General features: G+C 38.2%; 1 long non-coding RNA gene across 1 annotated transcript; it reads left to right on the top strand.

The window, feature by feature from the left end:
- Positions 1-6316: 6316 nt before the first annotated feature.
- Positions 6317-7245, top strand: LOC106418170. Its single transcript, XR_001283625.2, has 2 exons — positions 6317-6893; positions 6981-7245. It is a non-coding gene; the product is annotated as an uncharacterized LOC106418170 (long non-coding RNA).
- The last annotated feature ends 11137 nt before the right edge of the window (positions 7246-18382 follow it).

Below are 18382 nucleotides of genomic sequence, written 5' to 3'. Positions count from 1 at the left end.
AACCCCAAACCCGAAACCCGAAATCCAAAACTCGAAACCCCAAACCCCAACCCCCAAACCCGAAACCCCAAACCCCAAACCCCAAACCCGAAACCCCAAACCCGAAACCCAAACCCCCATCTTTAATTTTCTACTTCATATATTCCAAACCCCCATCTTTAATTTTCTACTTCATATATCCCTAGAACCCGAAACCCGAAATCCAAAACCCGAAACCCCAAACCCCAACCCCCAAACCCGAAACCCCAAACCCCTAAACCCCAAACCCCATATTCCTTATTTTCTACTTCATATATTCCAAACCCCATTTTTATTTTTAGGTTTCGTCGTTATTCCCTCGTTGTCTTACGTGGTTTTTACGACGATTTCATCCTACGTGGTTTTTACGACGATTTCATCCTACGTGGTATTTACGACGATTTCATCCTACGAGGACTTTACGACGATTTCATCCTTACGTGGAATTAACGAGTGTTATGTTTAAATCCCTAGAATCCGAAACCCGAAACCCGAAACCCCAACCCCGAAACCTGAAACCCAAAACCCGAAACCTGAAACCCCAAACCCGAAACCCCAAACCCGAAACCCGAAACCCCAAACCCGAAACCCCAAACCCGAAACCCGAAACCCAAACCCCCATCTTTAATTTTCTACTTCATATATTCCGAACCCCCATCTTTAATTTTCTACTTCATATATCCCTAGAACCCCAAACCCGAAACCCAGACCCCCATCTTTAATTTTCTACTTCATATATTCCAAACCCCTATCTTTAATTTTCTACTTCATATATCCCTGAAAAATTTTCCAATGCCTTTTATATTCAAAAAAAAAATAAACACAATGTTAGTCATATATTATTTTGTAAATTATTGTGATATAATACACTACGTACCTGCAAGTGCTTCATGTATGTTTGTTGGAAGTAGCTCTGCAAATGCAAAGGGCAGTAGTCGTTGCATAAATACATGACAATCATGACTCTTCATCCCGGAGAACTTTTGACCCTTTTCAACACATCTAGAGAGATTCGAAACATACCCATCGGGGAACTTCACTTCTGATGCCACCCAGTTGAACAACACCAACTTTTTTTCTGAAGATAATCTGAATATCGGAACGGGAACTTGTCCACTGCTTTTAATATGTAACTCGCTTCTTGAGCAAATATCCGACAAGTCCAACCTCGATTTTATGTTGTCTTTTGTCTTCCCTGGGACATTCAATATTGTATTCATGATGTTCTCAAAGAAATTCTTCTCTATATGCATCACATCGAGGTTGTGGCGCAGAAGAAGATCCTTCCAATATGGTAACTCCCAAAATATACTCTTCTTGTGCCAGTTGTGATGAACACCGTAAGAATCTGGCATATTACGAGGGACATGCCAATTACCACCCCAACGAACTGTTTCGTTAGCTTCGTAGTAGTCGATTTGCGCTTCAATTTGTTCTCCAGTTAGATATGGAGGAGGAGTGTCTCTCACAACCCTTTTGTGCCTAAACAAATTCTTGTTTCTTCGGTAAGCATGGCCAATGGGAAGAAATCGACGGTGACAATCAAACCAACTTGTCTTCCTACCATTCTTCAGTTGAAACGCATCTGTCGTTCCATTACAATATGGACAAGCTAATCTCCCATGTGTAGTCCATCCAGACAACATCCCATAGGCAGGAAAATCACTTATGGTCCACAAAAGCATCGCTCGCATCGTAAAATTCGTCTTCGTTGAACAGTCATACGTCCTCACCCCTGTTGACCACAAATCCTTCAACTCTTTTATCAGTGGTTGTAGGAAAACATCCAGGGACCTTTTTGGATGGTTCGGACCAGGTATTAATATGGTCAAGAATAGTAACTCCCGTTGCATGCACATCTCCGGTGGCAGGTTGTATGGAGTAAGAAAGACTGGCCATAATGAATATTGTCTCCCTGACATTCCGAACGGACTAAATCCATCTGTGCATAATCCGAGATACACATTCCGGATATTGCTAGCGAAATCTGGATGTACTTTGTTGAAATGTTTCCAGGCTCTTACATCTGATGGATGAGTCATCTCACCATCCGTCTGAGTATGCTCGGCATGCCATCTCATCTTTCCAGCAGTCTGCTCTGATTGATACAATCTTTTCAATCTGTCTGTAATTGGTAGCTACCACATCCTTTGGTACGGTACCCTATTACGTCCCCGTCCTTGCGGCTTGAATCGTGGCTTCTTGCAGAATCGACATTCTTCTAGCTTCTCATCATCTCCCCAATAGATCATGCAGTTGTCGATGCAAACATCTATCATCTCCGAAGGCAACCCAAGACTATAAACTAGTTTCTGAATCTCATAATAAGAATCAGCAGACACATTGTCTTCCGGCAAATACTCTTTAAACAAGTCCGCCCATTCGTTCATGCAACTTTCAGGTAAATTGTGATCAGTTTTAATATTCATCATTCTAGCAGCTAACGACAATTTAGAGAGACCTTCTCTACAACCACTGTAAAGTGGTTGATTCGCCGCGTTTAACATTTCGTAAAACTTTTTTGCATCTATATTAGGTTCTTCATCTTCATCATGAGCTACGAATGCATCAGCTACCATATCATGAACCCTATCATAACCTACCATCTCCTCCTGATGGTAACTATGTTCATTATGCAAATGATGATCAACCGGTTCTTTTTCCTGAAAATTGCTATTACTACTACTAGCTTCGTTCTGAACATAATTAAAACCTTCTCCATGTTGAAACTAGATATAGTAATTTGGCGTGAAACCTCTATTTATTAAATGTTTCCAAACATTTTTATGGTTTGCCAGTTTCGAATTGTTGCATTTCCGACAAGGACATAACATCTTACCACTTTCTTGGGCGAGCGGTGTTGAATCTGCTTGATGCATAAATGTCTCCAGACCCGCAAGGTATTCTTTCGTCACTCTCCCGTTAGCATCTCTATGCATATACATCCACTTCCGCAACTCGTAAATAGTCCCGGAGCCAGCCATTTTTTTTTTCTTTCACGTTTTTTGTTGTTGGTGTGTTTAAAATGATGTTCAAACATCCATATTTATAGGAAAATTCGAATCTGGTAGTTGTAATTTTCCTATGAATTTACGACGAAAATTAATTAGGTGGGAAAAAAACGTGTAACACCTATAAAGTTGGTGGATTCAAAAATTTCCTCGCTAAATACACGTAAACTATTTCCTCGTAAATACCACGCAAAGTTTACGTCGTATTTACGAGGAAATAGTTTTTCCTCGTAAAATACTCGTAAAATTACATCCACTTTACGACGAAACACTTTTGTCGTTACGTTACGACGAAATAACGATGACTTTAGTTTTTCACGTAAATTCCTCGTAAACTCGACGTAAATTTACGAGGATTGTTTTTCCTCGTTAAATTTCGTCGTTAAGCATGTGTTTTCTTGTAGTGAAAATCTATTGCTCAGATCCTCAAATCCATTCCTAGCTTTATGGCAAATCAAACGGCAGTCACCACCACCCAAATTCATTCTCCACTTTTCTTCAGTAAGGTTTCATCAGGACCTGGAGATTCCCAGTTGCTTTTTAAGCTAATCTATTTATGGAAAGCTCGCAATAATTCCAAAGGAGACATCCTTCTCGGCCTTGAGATGCTGATGATTGATGAAGAGGTACGTGTCCATATTTCAATATTATGCTTCCGATTTCATACACGTCTCTGATTTTTTTAAACAGAGAGAGAATATGTTAACAAGATTCTATCCTGAAACTCAACACCTAAGAATTTTTATCGTTAGGAGATAATTTTTAAGATTAGTTAAATAAGTGACCATCTCTGAATATGTTAATGGTTCTCAATATTCTTTTATGTAGTAATTAAATACAGAATTGTTCATATTGAAATCTACTACATATTTCACATTTTTATAATAAATAATTATTTACAAAATAATAAATACCAAAAAGTTTAATATTGAAAATAAATTATGGCTTCAAAACTTAAAGAATTGCTGAATCATTTTATTGGTTATCAAAATTTACAGATTTAAGTATTCAAAATTATTACACATTTATAAAATTATATATTTATATGAAATAAAAGTTATTTACCTATACTTCAAAAAATAATTCAAAATCAACCAGACGATATATAAGAAAATATATGATATACATAAGATGATATAATTTTTTTATTTTATTAAATGTAGAGTATTTTAAATTTTAAGAAAGATTTAAACATGGTTACAAAAAATTTAATAGAGACATTTAATATGTTAACATAAATTAATGATATTTCAAACAAAAAAAATATCAAAACCAATAAATGATATAATATTAAAAAAAACTTAAATTTTTTAAAAAAAATCTAAGGTTTAATGTTTAATGCTTAATGTTTTATCTATTCTATTGAAACTGAAATACGAAACAATACTTACCTATTATAAGTGATTTTTTTACATCCTATTCATTTCTTTTTAACCAATTTAAACCATTTTATTAATTTTATTTTCCACATAATTTGACATCATTTATTATAAAAGTACAAAACAAAAAATAAATATTTTAAGTATTACTCTATGTTTTACATTCAGTTTTTCAGTTTTTCCAAACTACTTCATTAATTATATTTACAATAATAATTTAACGTCATTTATTTTATGTGTTAACCATAATAATTTCACATGTTTGAATGATATTACTTAATTAGTTAGACATGGGCAATATCGTATATAGATCGGTTTTTGGGTATTATGGTTTTTTGGATTTTAAAATTAAATTCCGTGTATAAACCATGACAACAAATGTCGAGCATACAACGAGTATTATATATTTCAGGACGTGTCTGAGTCGAATTCTTCCAGATTCGGGTAGATTCGTAGGAACCTAAAAATATCAAATAACATATATTTATATACTTAAAATTGTCTCTAAACAATTTATAAAAACATAAAAATCAATTCCGCGCGGGCGCGCGGATCAAGCTCTAGTGTTCATTAGAGATCGTTCATAAAACTCGCGATATAATTTAATATCGATCATTAAACTCATTTATTAAATGAGCATAAAAACAGAGTTCATGCTCATGAAAAAAAAAGAGCTGAGTTGAGCCAGCTAATGAGTTATAACTCATTTTGACACCCCTACCACCAATTGGTTTTAAGTTGGAAGTCCATAATAAACCAGAATCTAACATAGTATCAGAGTACACATCCTAAATACGCTAAACCAAGTAATATAATCCTTTCCAAAAGGGTATAAAGGTTGTAATTATTTCGTTCGACCGGATATAAAGGACGAGGATTAGGGATTAGAATGAGTTGATCGGGTTACATAGAAGGGGTGAGGAGAAGCTGAATATATAGTGAGGCGAATTTGTTGACAATGTGTAGCTTTGAGAAAATTATAAATTATTTGTCTTAATTGCTGATGTGGATAATGGTGGTGATTAACATTAGAAGCTTCTCATAGGCATAACTGATGTACAGCGAGAAGGGGAATGGTTTGAACGGAAGGAAGAGGAAGAATCGGGACTATAATGATCCGGGCTAGCCCAGCCCAGCCCAGCCCGAAAATATTTTGGGTCCAGAATTCAAAGTCCGGCCTTTACAGGATTATAAAGGTTTTTCGGATTTTCTGGGCTTTTCGAAAAAAATAATTTGTCATTGTTACTTCTATTGTTTTAATAGATTTGAATTTTCATAAAAAATCAGTTTCAACTTTTTGTTTTAAAATATTAAGTCAGTTTAAACTTTTCTTCTTTATTAAAAATGTTTTACTTTTTTGTATTTTTACATTTTACTCTTTCGTATGTTTTTAAAACATATTATAAACTAAGCAAATTTAATAAGATTTAAATAATCAAATATAAATTAAAACTTAATATATAAGAGAACAAAATTTATGATAAACGAGGTCAAACGTTTCAGACTTTGTATGTTCAAAAAAAATGCTATAAAAGAAGAAGGTACATTTGCAAATTTCAAATGTAACATTTGTAATGATCACACAATAAGGTGTATTAACAACTTTCATATTTGTTTTCTTAGAGTTTGGTAAAAATATTAAAATAATATTTAATACTAATAATAGTTCTGATTCCAAGAATAAAAATATTTAAACTAAAATATAAAGTGTAGGGTTTTCGCGTCGGCCCTAATCCAAACGGATTTAGACCCAAAATATCCAAAGTCCAAATAGGCTTAGCTCGAAAACTCCAATTTTTGGACTTATAAAACTAAGCCCAAATCCGAAAACTTTTAAGGTCGGGCGGACTCGGGTCGCCGGTTTCGACCTTAATTGACATGTCTAATAAACATATTGTGTTTTTGGCCTAGCTTGTGTGCTTTGATAGTAAAATAATTGTTAGATATTGGGCTTAAATATATGGTTGTTGGATATTGGGCTTAAACATATGGTTCAATTGACAAATACGTAGCCCACAAAATAAAAGATGCTTTCTGATTGGTTGATTTTTAAGCTACGTCGCATGCTTCCCAACTAAATGTATTTGACTTTTACTATTTGTAGAAATTTAATATTCTTTTTGCCGCTCCTTAGTCAATTATTGGATTATATATTGACTAGAATCTAGCAGAATTCAAAAAGAAATATTTTTTTTCTCAACAATTCAAAAGGAAATAATCTACAATCTTTAAACAATAATTTTTTTCTGTTTTAACGTATTCGTGTTATTATTGTATATATAATCAGAAAGTAAAGAAGAATTCACCAACAAAAAAAAAATTAAAGCAAATTTCTAAAAAAAAATTTTAAAAATCATCTCTAAAATGGTTATCACCATGAAAACTTTAGTCATGTTTGTTTTCACTACTTTTTTCATTATATCTTTTGTTGATTCACTTGATTGTCATCCTCCAACCGCAGTTACCATTCCTGCTAATTCTCCAAGTAATGATTTATAATTTTGTAGGTACGACTTTATCATGTTTGATTAATATTCATATCAGTTCCAATGATTTTTTTTCATATAAATAGGTTATGGATTAAGTATGGGTACAATAATATGCTTCAGACTCACAGTGTCATGTTATTCTGGAGGCTTCGTTCAGTGCAAAAGGATTTGTGAGGAGCGGAATTATTATTGCAAGCAGTGTAGTCAGGATGAATGTTATTGTGAAACAAAAAGTATGCGTCGAAGATAAAATCGTTGACGTTTGTTTGAAATAAACATCAATAGCTTTCATGCATTTTCACCAATAGATGCTAAAAAATAAAATAAATAAAGTTTATCAAATTGAAATATTTTTTTTTGAGCAACCTCAAATTGAAATAAATAAAAGAATAAAATAAAATAAAAGGAAAGAATGAAAGAAGGTCTATGGATCTTTCCTCTCATCTCTCTCTTCTCTCTAGACTGTTCGACAAACTTTAAGCATTTGGTGGCCGGCCACTTTTTATGTCTGCGCCACTCATTTCCTTTTGTTTTTTGTTTTTTGTTTTCTGATCTTTGATCAGATTTTTCTTTGGCGTTTGTCCGATTGTAAATTTCCGGTTGTGGATTTTTCTTTTAGTTTTTTTTTTTGTTGTTGTTGATGCAATTATAATTTGTACTAAATATATAAATTATTGATGCAATTATAATTTGTACTAAATAAAAATTTTAAACAAAACTAATTTTTCCTTTAGAATATATAAATCCAAAATATAGATGGCTTAAATCTAGTAAAAAACAATAGAAATGTCATAGCATAGTGGTAAGTGAGACTATATTATATCTGCGGGACCATGGTTCGATGCCGATCTAATGTAACTTTTTTAAATTTTCCTACATTACAAAGCAATGTCGTTTTATCTAACATAACGGTTGACTAACGCCATGTTAGTCAAAGTAGTTTTTCATGCTACATATTGAAGTTTGCGACAAAAATTTAGATAACTTTTAGTTCATGTATTATTTTGCACTTATAATTTGTTTGGATATAAAAAAGCACAACACAGAATGTTGGATAAAAAAACTTTGTTTTTCATAAAACCTATCGGCTGATCCGATCGGTCTCGGGAGGAACGCCCTTAGTGCTACAGAGTGGACTGACTACCACACTGTCTGATCCAAGTTTGGAATACCTTCCGACTAATGCCAAAAGTTGAACTGACCATCTGTTGTGATCCACCATGTAAACCACTTGGGCCGAACCCCAAACCTACACTGGTCAAGTGACGATAATTTAGTTCCCAAGCAGAATTAAACCTAAGACTGATGTGGGTACACATTAAGTTCCAAGAGATTGCGACTATATTACCACCACTTAGTTAATCAACTGGTGAAAAGAAGGAGTTCAACATATCCTCTTGTGACCATCACGGAAAGTTTGTAGCAGTATTTCGACGCTGTGCTACAGTGGAAAGGGAGATTGAAGCCAGTTTAAGTGTGGTAACGAAATGGACCTGTTCCGGGAAAATAAGTAGCACCGACAGGAAGACTCTAGGCTCTACACGTGTTGTTGGATATTAGGTATACGTTACATTTGTCTTAACTAGTCTAGTCTTAACCCATGGGGTCCTAAGAGCATCTCCGATATATTATTCCATTTTCTACTCTAAAATAGAGTTAAATTTTATTCCAATGTATTACTTCATTTTCCACTCCAAAATAGAATATTTCTAATATATCATATTTTATATTTATTTAAAAATTAGTAATATTATCTTTCATTTATATTATTTGCAAAACAGTCTATTTTTAGATTGTAACAACTACATTAAATAGAATCATGATGAAGACGTTATTGGTGAATCCTCATCTCAAAGACCAAGGGAGTAATACCCCGTCCAAAAAAAAAAGTTCGGAATAGTATCGGCGGGAAGTGGAGTTATCGAAATTTGACTACAGTTTAATAATATGGTGCAATATCATTAAATGTAAGTCAATAGCTTAATTGGATAATTAAACCATTTTTCAAAGAATAGTGACCAAAAGTGTGGAGTTTTGGTCACCAAATTTGGGTTAGTTAATCATGGTTAAAAGAAAAAAGAAGACGAGAGATTATATATTTCTTATGGTTTTGAGGCCTTTAACGTGTCTTAAAGGAAAGAGGAGTGAATCATATACAGCCTGGCTTTGTCATCACCACGTGGTCAAAGAGAAGAAGAGAAGAAGAGAAGTGAGATACGTGGCTTATCAAGAAAGAAAGGAACTAACAATGTGCTTACTCAGGTTTATGTTAATCACGTGGCCAGTTTGGAGAGGAAGCAAATGACTTAGTCATTGTTTTGGGAACGTGGCCAAAAATGGGAGGAGGTGAGTGTGATACTTGTTACCATCTCATACATCTTGTTTAACTATAAAAGGAAGCCACCCTCCTCCATTTCTCCACGAACTCAACATGACCAAAGAAAGAAGAAAAGAAAGGAAGGAGAAGAAAAGAGTAAGAGAAAAAGAAAAGAAAAGAAAATAATAGAAAAATAAGAAGAATAGTATTAGAGGATTACAAGAAAAAACAAGACGTGTTACAATATTACGGGATTATCGGTACGGAATCAAGACAAAGTTTTGGAAGGAATAAAAAGGGTTTGGTCAGCTTTCGGAATCAGAAAGTCAAACCACATCGGTTAATCACTGTGAGTCACGGTTAATTGTTTGTTAACATTTTTTGATGCAGGTTCCTGGCATTAGAGACGGCTTCCGAGTTAGGATAGCCGGACCGGTCTAGGTGTCAGTTTGTGGATCCGAGGCTTGAGACGATGTCTGGGCTAAGTGGATAACAAGACTAGTTTAAGCACCCGGATTATTGTGATTGTGTGATTATTAAAAGTTGTTATAGTGTGTACCTCGTGTTGGTATTGTTCTGTGAGAACCTCGTGGTGGTTCTAGTAGTAGTATACAGGTCATTGCTTCCTCAAATGGTACCACTAAGCCGGTCGTGGTCCGGAAAGTGGTGGGCTCGATTTAACTTGGCTTGATCACCAAGGCCGAGTGTCACACATGGATTTGACAGCCCCCGGCGAGTCCAATAGAGGACCGGGGCATGGCGATTCCGATTGAGGACTGTGACCGGGCGATTCCCGAGCGCCTACGCCTGTGTGGTGTAATAGTGAAGGGATTGTTGGTGTCCCTTATGTGGAGGAAGAATGATTTTGTTGGTCCCTTGGAGTATATATACATGGTTGATTGATGTGACACTCATAAAGAGTGTTTTAATTTATTATGGTTTAATTGTTTACTGCTTAATCATTTAAGCTTTGAATATGGTTGTTGAACTACTCGTCTTTCCTGTGTTCGGGGTGGGGTTTAGAATGACGGGTATTTGTATATGCTAGATAGGGAACCCTGGCTCACTGAGTGAAACTAGTTCACTCACTCCTCACATCCTTTTGCAGGTGACCAGTAGAAAGGACCGTAGCACTCGCGGAACTGTAGGAGCTGGTGTAGATTGGACATATTTTGCTAAACACTCGTTTTCAAGATATATGAATGTATGTTTTACTTTCGACTGCGTCCATGTACCCTATGTATAATATTTTGGGCTTGCGAACTTTATGTTTTTTATATAAGAAATAAAGTATATTTTATATTCGTGACGTGTTGAATCTGATATTAGGTTAGTCCAACCTAACATAACTCTATGACTCGGTACGGATTGCAAAGCCTCAGGCCGAAGATTAGAGGAAACGAGTTTTGAATGGATATTCTAGGTTACAAAATTATGTTTTGTGACTTGGAAAGTCTATTCTAAACCCGTTGTGACACTTCCGGACTTGGCAGAGGAAGGTCGTTGGGGCATGTTCTTGTTTGATTGTTGCCCGGCTGACTGACCGATGTTTAAAACGGTTCGGGGGTGTTACAGAGGTGGTATCAGAGCATGGTTTAGATCATGCGATCAATCAAGCATTTTTCGTCTTTTATCGAGTCAAATGTGTCGCAAAAGATGTATTAGAAAACCAGCAGAGTTCCGCTCTAATTATTATTCTAAATAGGAAATTGCCTATTTGTGGATTGCAGATGGCAAGAAGGGGAAGGAGTGAAGGGGGACAGGATTGGATGTTGGGTACAGGAAGAATCTCAGGAAGAAGAAGGTTGAGATATGAATCCGACGTAAGAGTGCAAACACTAGCACACACCAACCAGGAGTTCAGCGAAGATAACATAATGGGAAACGACAATCTGTTTGGGCACGACCAGTTGAGGCCACAAGAAGAACACTTTCCACTGAACCGTAGTGTAAGGGAAAGGCCAGAAACAGATGATAGTGAGTCAAGTGTCCAAGGACCAAGACCAATAAGGCGGAATAACCCGATTGAACAAGAAGTTCATGATCAACCACAACAAGGATTAGGAATGGAGCACACTCTGAAGATGCTTCATGACGTGATAGCGAGGTCACTGCAACAACCTCAGGTGCAACCTCAGCCACTCGTACCACCACAACCTACAGTGGCTACACCGATGTTACCATTGATAACTGCCATGAAGAACATGAAGACACCACATTTTGAAGGAGGGACAGACCCATTTGAAGCTGACCAGTGGCTTCGAACTATGGAGAAGAACTTTGAGACCCTGACGTGTTCTGAAGAGTCTAAGAAAAAGATGGCGGTGTATTACTTAGAAAAAGACGCGGCAGAATGGTTGGAAAGTAGGGATCGCCAAGTAGGACATCTGGTAACCACTTGGGCGGCATTCAAAAAGGAATCTGAACACCAGTATTTCACCCCGGAGTCCAAGCGAAGGCTTCAACGTCAGTTTGCTAACCTAGCACAAGGAGACAAGACAATTAGAGAATATGAATCTGAATTTATGCGACTGCGACGACACGTGCTGCGAGGACAAGATGATGAAGAGACCATGATATCTAACTTTATGTTTGGTCTAAAACCAGAGTTGGAAAATAGACTGACAGTCGGAAACTACGAGAGTCTCACCAAGCTAGCGGAAAAAGATGTGAATGTGGAGATCGGATTGGAAGCTGAGAAGGCGGCAAGTAAGAAATCCAAGCAGCATCAAGAAGGAAAGTATGGTGGAAACCAAGATCTTTTAAGGGTAAAGATAAGGAAAAAGAATCGGGAGGGCCAAGTCGACGATCTCTGTTCACATGAAAATGCTTTAACTGTGGCAAGATAGGCCATAAGTCAAGTGAATGCTATGGGAAGAAACCTGGATCCTTTCAGTCAAACTCCTACAATCCTACATGTTTCACATGTGGAAATAAGGGGCACATCTCTACCCAGTGCAGCGTCAACCGTCATATCCCAGCTACGCCAATCACTGTCCATCCTCTCCAGCTCCACCTGCAATCGCACCAGCGCCAAAAAGGCAAGCTATAGGAGGTAGAGTTTACGCTTTAGAACTAGATGATCCTAAACCTCCAGGCCCATCTACGGGTCTCATCACAGGTATTTGGGTTATTTAACCTTACTAATTTGACTTTGTGTTGTGTGATTGCTTGTAACGGATTGGTTAATTTCTATTGGATAATTATTATGTTGTTGATATATATTAATGTTGTGGCAGGAACTTTACATGTTGCGGGGCGTCCCACACATGTATTGTTCGACTCCGGGGCAACATAGTTTTGTGACCCCTGAGGTAGCTGCCCAGTTTGTGGGTTCATTTGTGATTGACAGGATGGATGTGGTTATAATGACTCCCAGAGACCAAACCCTCCAAGCAATAGAATGCATTAGAAGAGTTCTGTTAGTCATTTGCGAATAGATGTTCTTGGCAGATTTATTGGTGGTGCCCTTAAAGGGATATAAAGTTATTCCGGGCATGGATTGGTTATCAGGCTATCGGACACAATTAGATTGTGGAAAAGGTCGTATTTTGTTCAAGGAGAACGGGAAACGACAAATAGTGTTCTATGGGATCAGTCCAAGCAAGTATGTGTCTTTAGTAGCTGCCTTAGGAGTGGAAGATTTGCTCAAGGATGGAGAAGCGTATCTGGTAACAGTAACTGCTAGTGAAGGACCCGCTAGCAATGGAGTTGAAATTACGGATATTGCAGTCGTACAAGAGTTTGAGGATGTGTGTGCGGCGTTAAAATAGTTACCTCCACCTCGGAGTAACCATTTCACAATTAACTTGGAACCTGGAGCTAAGCCGATAGCAAAGGCTCCTTACCGGATGGCACCTGCGGAGTTAGCAGAGTTGAAGAAACAGCTTGAAGACTTAATGGAGAAAGGTTTCATAAGACCTAGCTTTTCACCATGGGGAGCTCCGGTCTTATTTGTCAAGAAGAAGGATGGTAGCATGCGACTTTGCATTGATTATCGTGGAATCAACAATATCACCATCAAAGATAAGTATTCTCTTCCGAGGATATATGAGTTGTTGGATCAGCTAAGGGGAGCAAGTTGGTTTTCGAAGATCGACTTGGCGTCGGGCTATCATCAGATTCCAATTTCAGAAGATGATGTCATGAAGACTGCGTTTAGAACTCGTTATGGACAATACAAATTTGTAGTAATGCCTTTTGGACTTACTAACGCACTGGCGGCCTTCATGAGATTGATGAATGAAGTCTTCCACGATTATCTCGACAAGTTCGTGATAATCTTCATCAATGACATTTTAATATATTCCAAGACAGAGGTCGACCACAAAGCACACTTGAAGCTAGGGTTAGAATGGTTGAGAAACCAGAAGCTGTATGCAAAGTTTAGTAAGTGTTCTTTTTGGAAAAGAGAGATCAGATTCTTAGGGCACCGAGTGTCTGGAGAAGGAGTTTCCATAGATTCGGAAAAGGTGAAAGCCATCGAGGAATGGCAAAGGCCATCAACGGTAACCGAGGTAAGAAGTTTCCTCAGGTTAGCCGGGTAATATCAAAAGTTCGTCAAGAAATTTTCTTCGATCGCTAAGCCCCTGACGAAGTTGACTGGAAAAGGAGTTTCGTTCATCTGGGGAAAAGAAACGGAGGAAGCATTTCAGAGACTGAAGAAAGTTTTGACCACAACACCAGTATTGGCATTACCTGAACAAGGTAAACCTTAAACTGTGTACGCAGATGCTTCTAGGGTTGGGTTGGGTTGTGTGTTGATGCAGGAAGGTAAAGTAATTGCTTATGCATCAAGGCAACTCAGGAAGCATGAAGAGAACTACCCAACACACGATTTAGAAATGGCGGCAATGGTGTTTGTATTAAGGATTTGGAGATTATACTTATATGGAGAAGTCGTGGAAGTATTCACAGATCATAAGAGTCTCAAGTACTTGTTCACACAGCATGATTTGAACCTCCGACAAAGGCGATGGATGGAGTTTGTGGCGGATTACGACCTGAAGATTCAATATCATCCAGGCAAAGCTAATGTTGTCGCAGATGCACTAAGTCGTAGAAAGTTGGCGTCCGATGTTGGAAAGGAAGTGGAAGCGTTATCAAGTGAAATCAAGTTGATGACTTTATGGGCAATTTAAGGGGAGCCAAGTGAGCCTTTAGGCATGTGTGCCGTAAACCAGGCAGGTTTACTCGCACCAATCAGACAGGAGCAACAACGTGATGAAAAGTTAAAGAGAATTATTGAGAAAGTCAAGAGTCAAGAAGCTCCAAACACAAGTGGCTATCATGTGGTGGCAGATGATACGCTATTACTTAATGGAAGGATATCTGTACCACAGGGAGAAGGGCTACGAGGTGAGATTTTGAATTCGGCGCATCACTCTTTACTCAATATCCATCCCGGGAGTACGAAAATGTATCGAGATATCCGAAGGTATTATCATTGGCCAAGAATGAAGAAATCAGTGACGCGATGGGTGGCTCAATGTCAAACTTTTCAACAACTCAAAGTCGAGCATCAAATTCCAGGAGGTTTGTTACAAAGCTTACCAGTACCTCAGTGGAAATGGGATTCCATATCCATGGATTTCATCAGTGGGTTACCCCCAGCTCGAGGTAGATCAAATAACGCAATATGGGTGATTGTCGACAGACTGACGAAGGTGGCGCACTTGTTGCCTATGAAGGAAACCGATAAGGTAGAAGTATTGGCAGAGATGTATGTGGACCAAATTGTGAGGTTGCATGGTGTGCCAACAGATATAGTCTCAGATCGAGATCCTAGATTCACCTCAAATTTTTGGAAGGCGTTACAAGAAGCAGTGGGAACTAACTTATTCATAAGCACCGCATATCATCCTGAGACGGACGGCCAAACCGAAAGAACCATTCGCACCATAGGGGATATGATGCGGATCTGTATATTGGATTGGACGGGAAGGTGGGAAAAGCATTTACCATTAATCGAATTCTCCTACAACAACAGCTTTCATTCTAGCATAGGTATGACACCATATGAGGCGCTTTATGGGAGGCCATGCAAAACACCTTTATGCTGGAGCGAAGTTGGAGAAAGAAGAGAGTTTGGATCCGAAATTGTAGAAGAAACGATGAAAAAGTTGGAGATCATTCAAACCAATATGAAGAAAGCGCAGGATAGACAAAAGGTGTACACTGATCAATCAAGGAGAGAAATGGTGTTCAGTATTGGTGATTGGGTTTATCTGAAAGTGTCAGCTCAAAAAGGAAAGGACCGATTCGGGAAAGTCGGGAAACTAGCGGTATGATTCATTGGGCCTTACCAGATTATACAATGAATCGGAGAGGTAGCTTATCGTCTCAACCTGCCTAAAGAGATGCAAATACATCTGGTATTTCACGTATCAATCCTGCGGAAACATGTTCATGATCCCAGCGCTATTGAGACAGAGCAAATCGAAAACCTGCAAACAAACGTCACTCATCCAGAGGGACCAATCCGAATAGGTGAACGTCGAATACGAAAACAAAAGAACCGAGAAATCCCTCAAAATCCAAGTATTATGGGGTAAGCGAAACCGTGTAGTTGTGACATGGGAGGATGAGTCAAGGTTCAAGGCGTTGTACCCAGAGTTCTTTCATGAAGATGTAGTGATGGAAGAAGAGGAATCATCGAAACCCTAGAGAATTCGGGGATGAATTCTTATAAGGGGAGGAGGATGTAATACCCCGTCTAAGAAAAAAAAAACTCGGAATAGTATCGGCGGGAAGTGGAGTCATCGAAATTTGACTACAGTTTAATGATATGGTGCAATGTCATTAAATGTAAGTCAATAGCTTAATTGGATAATTAAGCCATTTTTCAAAGAATAGTGACCAATGAGCGTGGAGTTTTGGTCACCAAATTTGGATTAATCATGCTTAAAAGAAAAGAGAAGACGAGAGATATTATATATTTCTTATGGTTTTGAGGCATTTAACGTGTCTTAAAGGAAGGAGGAGTGAATCATATACAGCCTGGCTTTGTCATCACCACCTGGTCAAAGAGGAGAAGAGAAGTGAGATACGTGGCTTATCAAGAAAGAAAGGAAATAAACAATGTCGCTTACTCAGGTTTATGTTGATCACGTGGCCAGTTTGGAGAGGAAGCACATGACTTAGTCATTGTTTTGGGAACGTGGCCAAAAATGGGAGGAGGTGAGTGTGATACTTGTCACCATCTCATACATCTTGTTTAACTATAAAAGGAAGTCAACCTCCTCCATTTCTCCACGAACTCAACGTGACCAAAGAAAGAAGAAAAGATTAAGAGAAAAAGAAAAGAAAAATAAGAAGAATAGTATTAGAGGATTACCGGAAAGAACAAGACGTGTTGCAAGATTGCGGGATTATCGGTACGGAATCAAGATGAAGTTTTGGAAGGAATAAAAAAGGTTTGGTCAGCTTTCGGAATCAGAAAGTCAAGCCACATCGGTTAATCACAGTGAGTTACGGTTAATTGTTTGTTAACAATTTTTAATGCAGGTTCCTGACATCGGAGACGGCTTCCGAGCTAGGAGAGCCGGACCGGTCTAGGTGTCAGTTTGTGGATCTGTGGCTTGAGACGATGTCTGGGCTAAGTGGATAGCAAGACTAGTCTAAGCACCCGGATTATTGTTATTGTGTGATTATTATATGTTGTTATAGTGTGTACCTCGTGTTGGTACAGTTGTGTGAGAACCTCGTGGTGGTTCTATTAGTAGTTTGCAGGTAACTGCTTCCTCAAATGGTACCACTAAGTCGGTCGTGGTCCGGAAAGTTGTGGGCTCGGTTTAACTTGGCTTGATCACAAAGGCCGAATGTCACACGTGGATGTGACAGCCCCCGGCGAGTCCGATAGAGGACCGGGCACTGCAATTCCGATTGAGGACCGTGACCGGGCGATTCTTGAGCGCCTACGCTTTTGTGGTGTAATAGTGAAGGGATTGTCGGTGTCCCTTATGTGGAGGAAGAATGATTATGTTGGACCCTTGGAGTATATATATATGGTTGATTGATGTGACACTCATAAAGAGTGTTTTAATTTATTATGGTTTAATTGTTTACTCCTTAATCATTTAACCTTTGAATATGGTTATTGAACTACTCGTCTTGCTTGTGTTTGGGGTGGGGTTTAGAATGACGGGTAGTTGTATATGCTAGATAGGGAACCCTGGCTCACTGAGTGAAACTAGTTCACTCACTCCTCACATCCTTTTACAGGTGACCAGTAGAAAGGACCGTAGCACTCGCGAAACTGTAGGAGTTGGTGTAGATTGGACATCTTTTGCTAAAGACTCGTTTTCAAGATATATGAGTGTATGTTTTATTTTCGACTGCGTCCATGGACCCTATGTATAATATTTTGGGCTTGCGAACTTTATGTTTTATATATAAAAAATAAAGTATATTTTCTATTCGTGACGTTTTGAATCTGATATTAAGTTAGTCCAACATATCACAACTCTATGACTCGGTACGGGTTGCAAAGCCTCAGGCCGAAGATTAGAGGAAACGAGTTTTGAATGGATATTCTGGATTATAGAATTATGTTTTGTGACTTGGAAAGTCCATTCTAAACCCGTTGTGACACTTCCAGACTTGGCAGAAGAAGGTCGTTCAGGCATGTTCTTGTTTGATTGTTGTCCGGCTGACTGACCGAAGATTAAAACAGTTCGGGGGTGTTACAGAGATGGTATCAGAGCATGGTTTAGATCATGCGGTCAATCACACATTTTCGTCTTTTATCGAGTCAAATGTGTCGCAAAAGATGTATTAGGAAACCAGCAGAATTCTGTTCTAATTATTATTCTAAATAGGAAATTCCCTGTTTGAGGATTGCAGATGGCAAGAAGGGGAAGGAGTGAAGGGGGACAAGATTGGATGATGGGTACATGAAGAATCTCAAGAAGAAGAGGGCTGGGATATGCATCCGACGTAAGAGTGCAAACACTAGCACACACCAAGTTCAGCGAAGATAACATAGTGGGAAACGACAATCTGTTTGGGCACGACCAGTCGAAGCCACAAGAAGAACACTTTCCACCAAACCTTAGTGTAAGGGAAAGACCAGAAACAAATGATAGTGAGTCAAGTGTCCAAGGACCAAGACCAATAAGGCGGAATAACCCGATTGAACAAGAAGTTCATGATCAACCACAACAAGGA

This window comes from Brassica napus, chromosome C5, assembly GCF_020379485.1.
Source record: "Brassica napus cultivar Da-Ae chromosome C5, Da-Ae, whole genome shotgun sequence".
Lineage (NCBI taxonomy): Eukaryota > Viridiplantae > Streptophyta > Magnoliopsida > Brassicales > Brassicaceae > Brassica > Brassica napus.
Note: the sequence above shows the minus strand (reverse complement) of the source record. Positions and strands in the feature narration are given on the sequence as shown.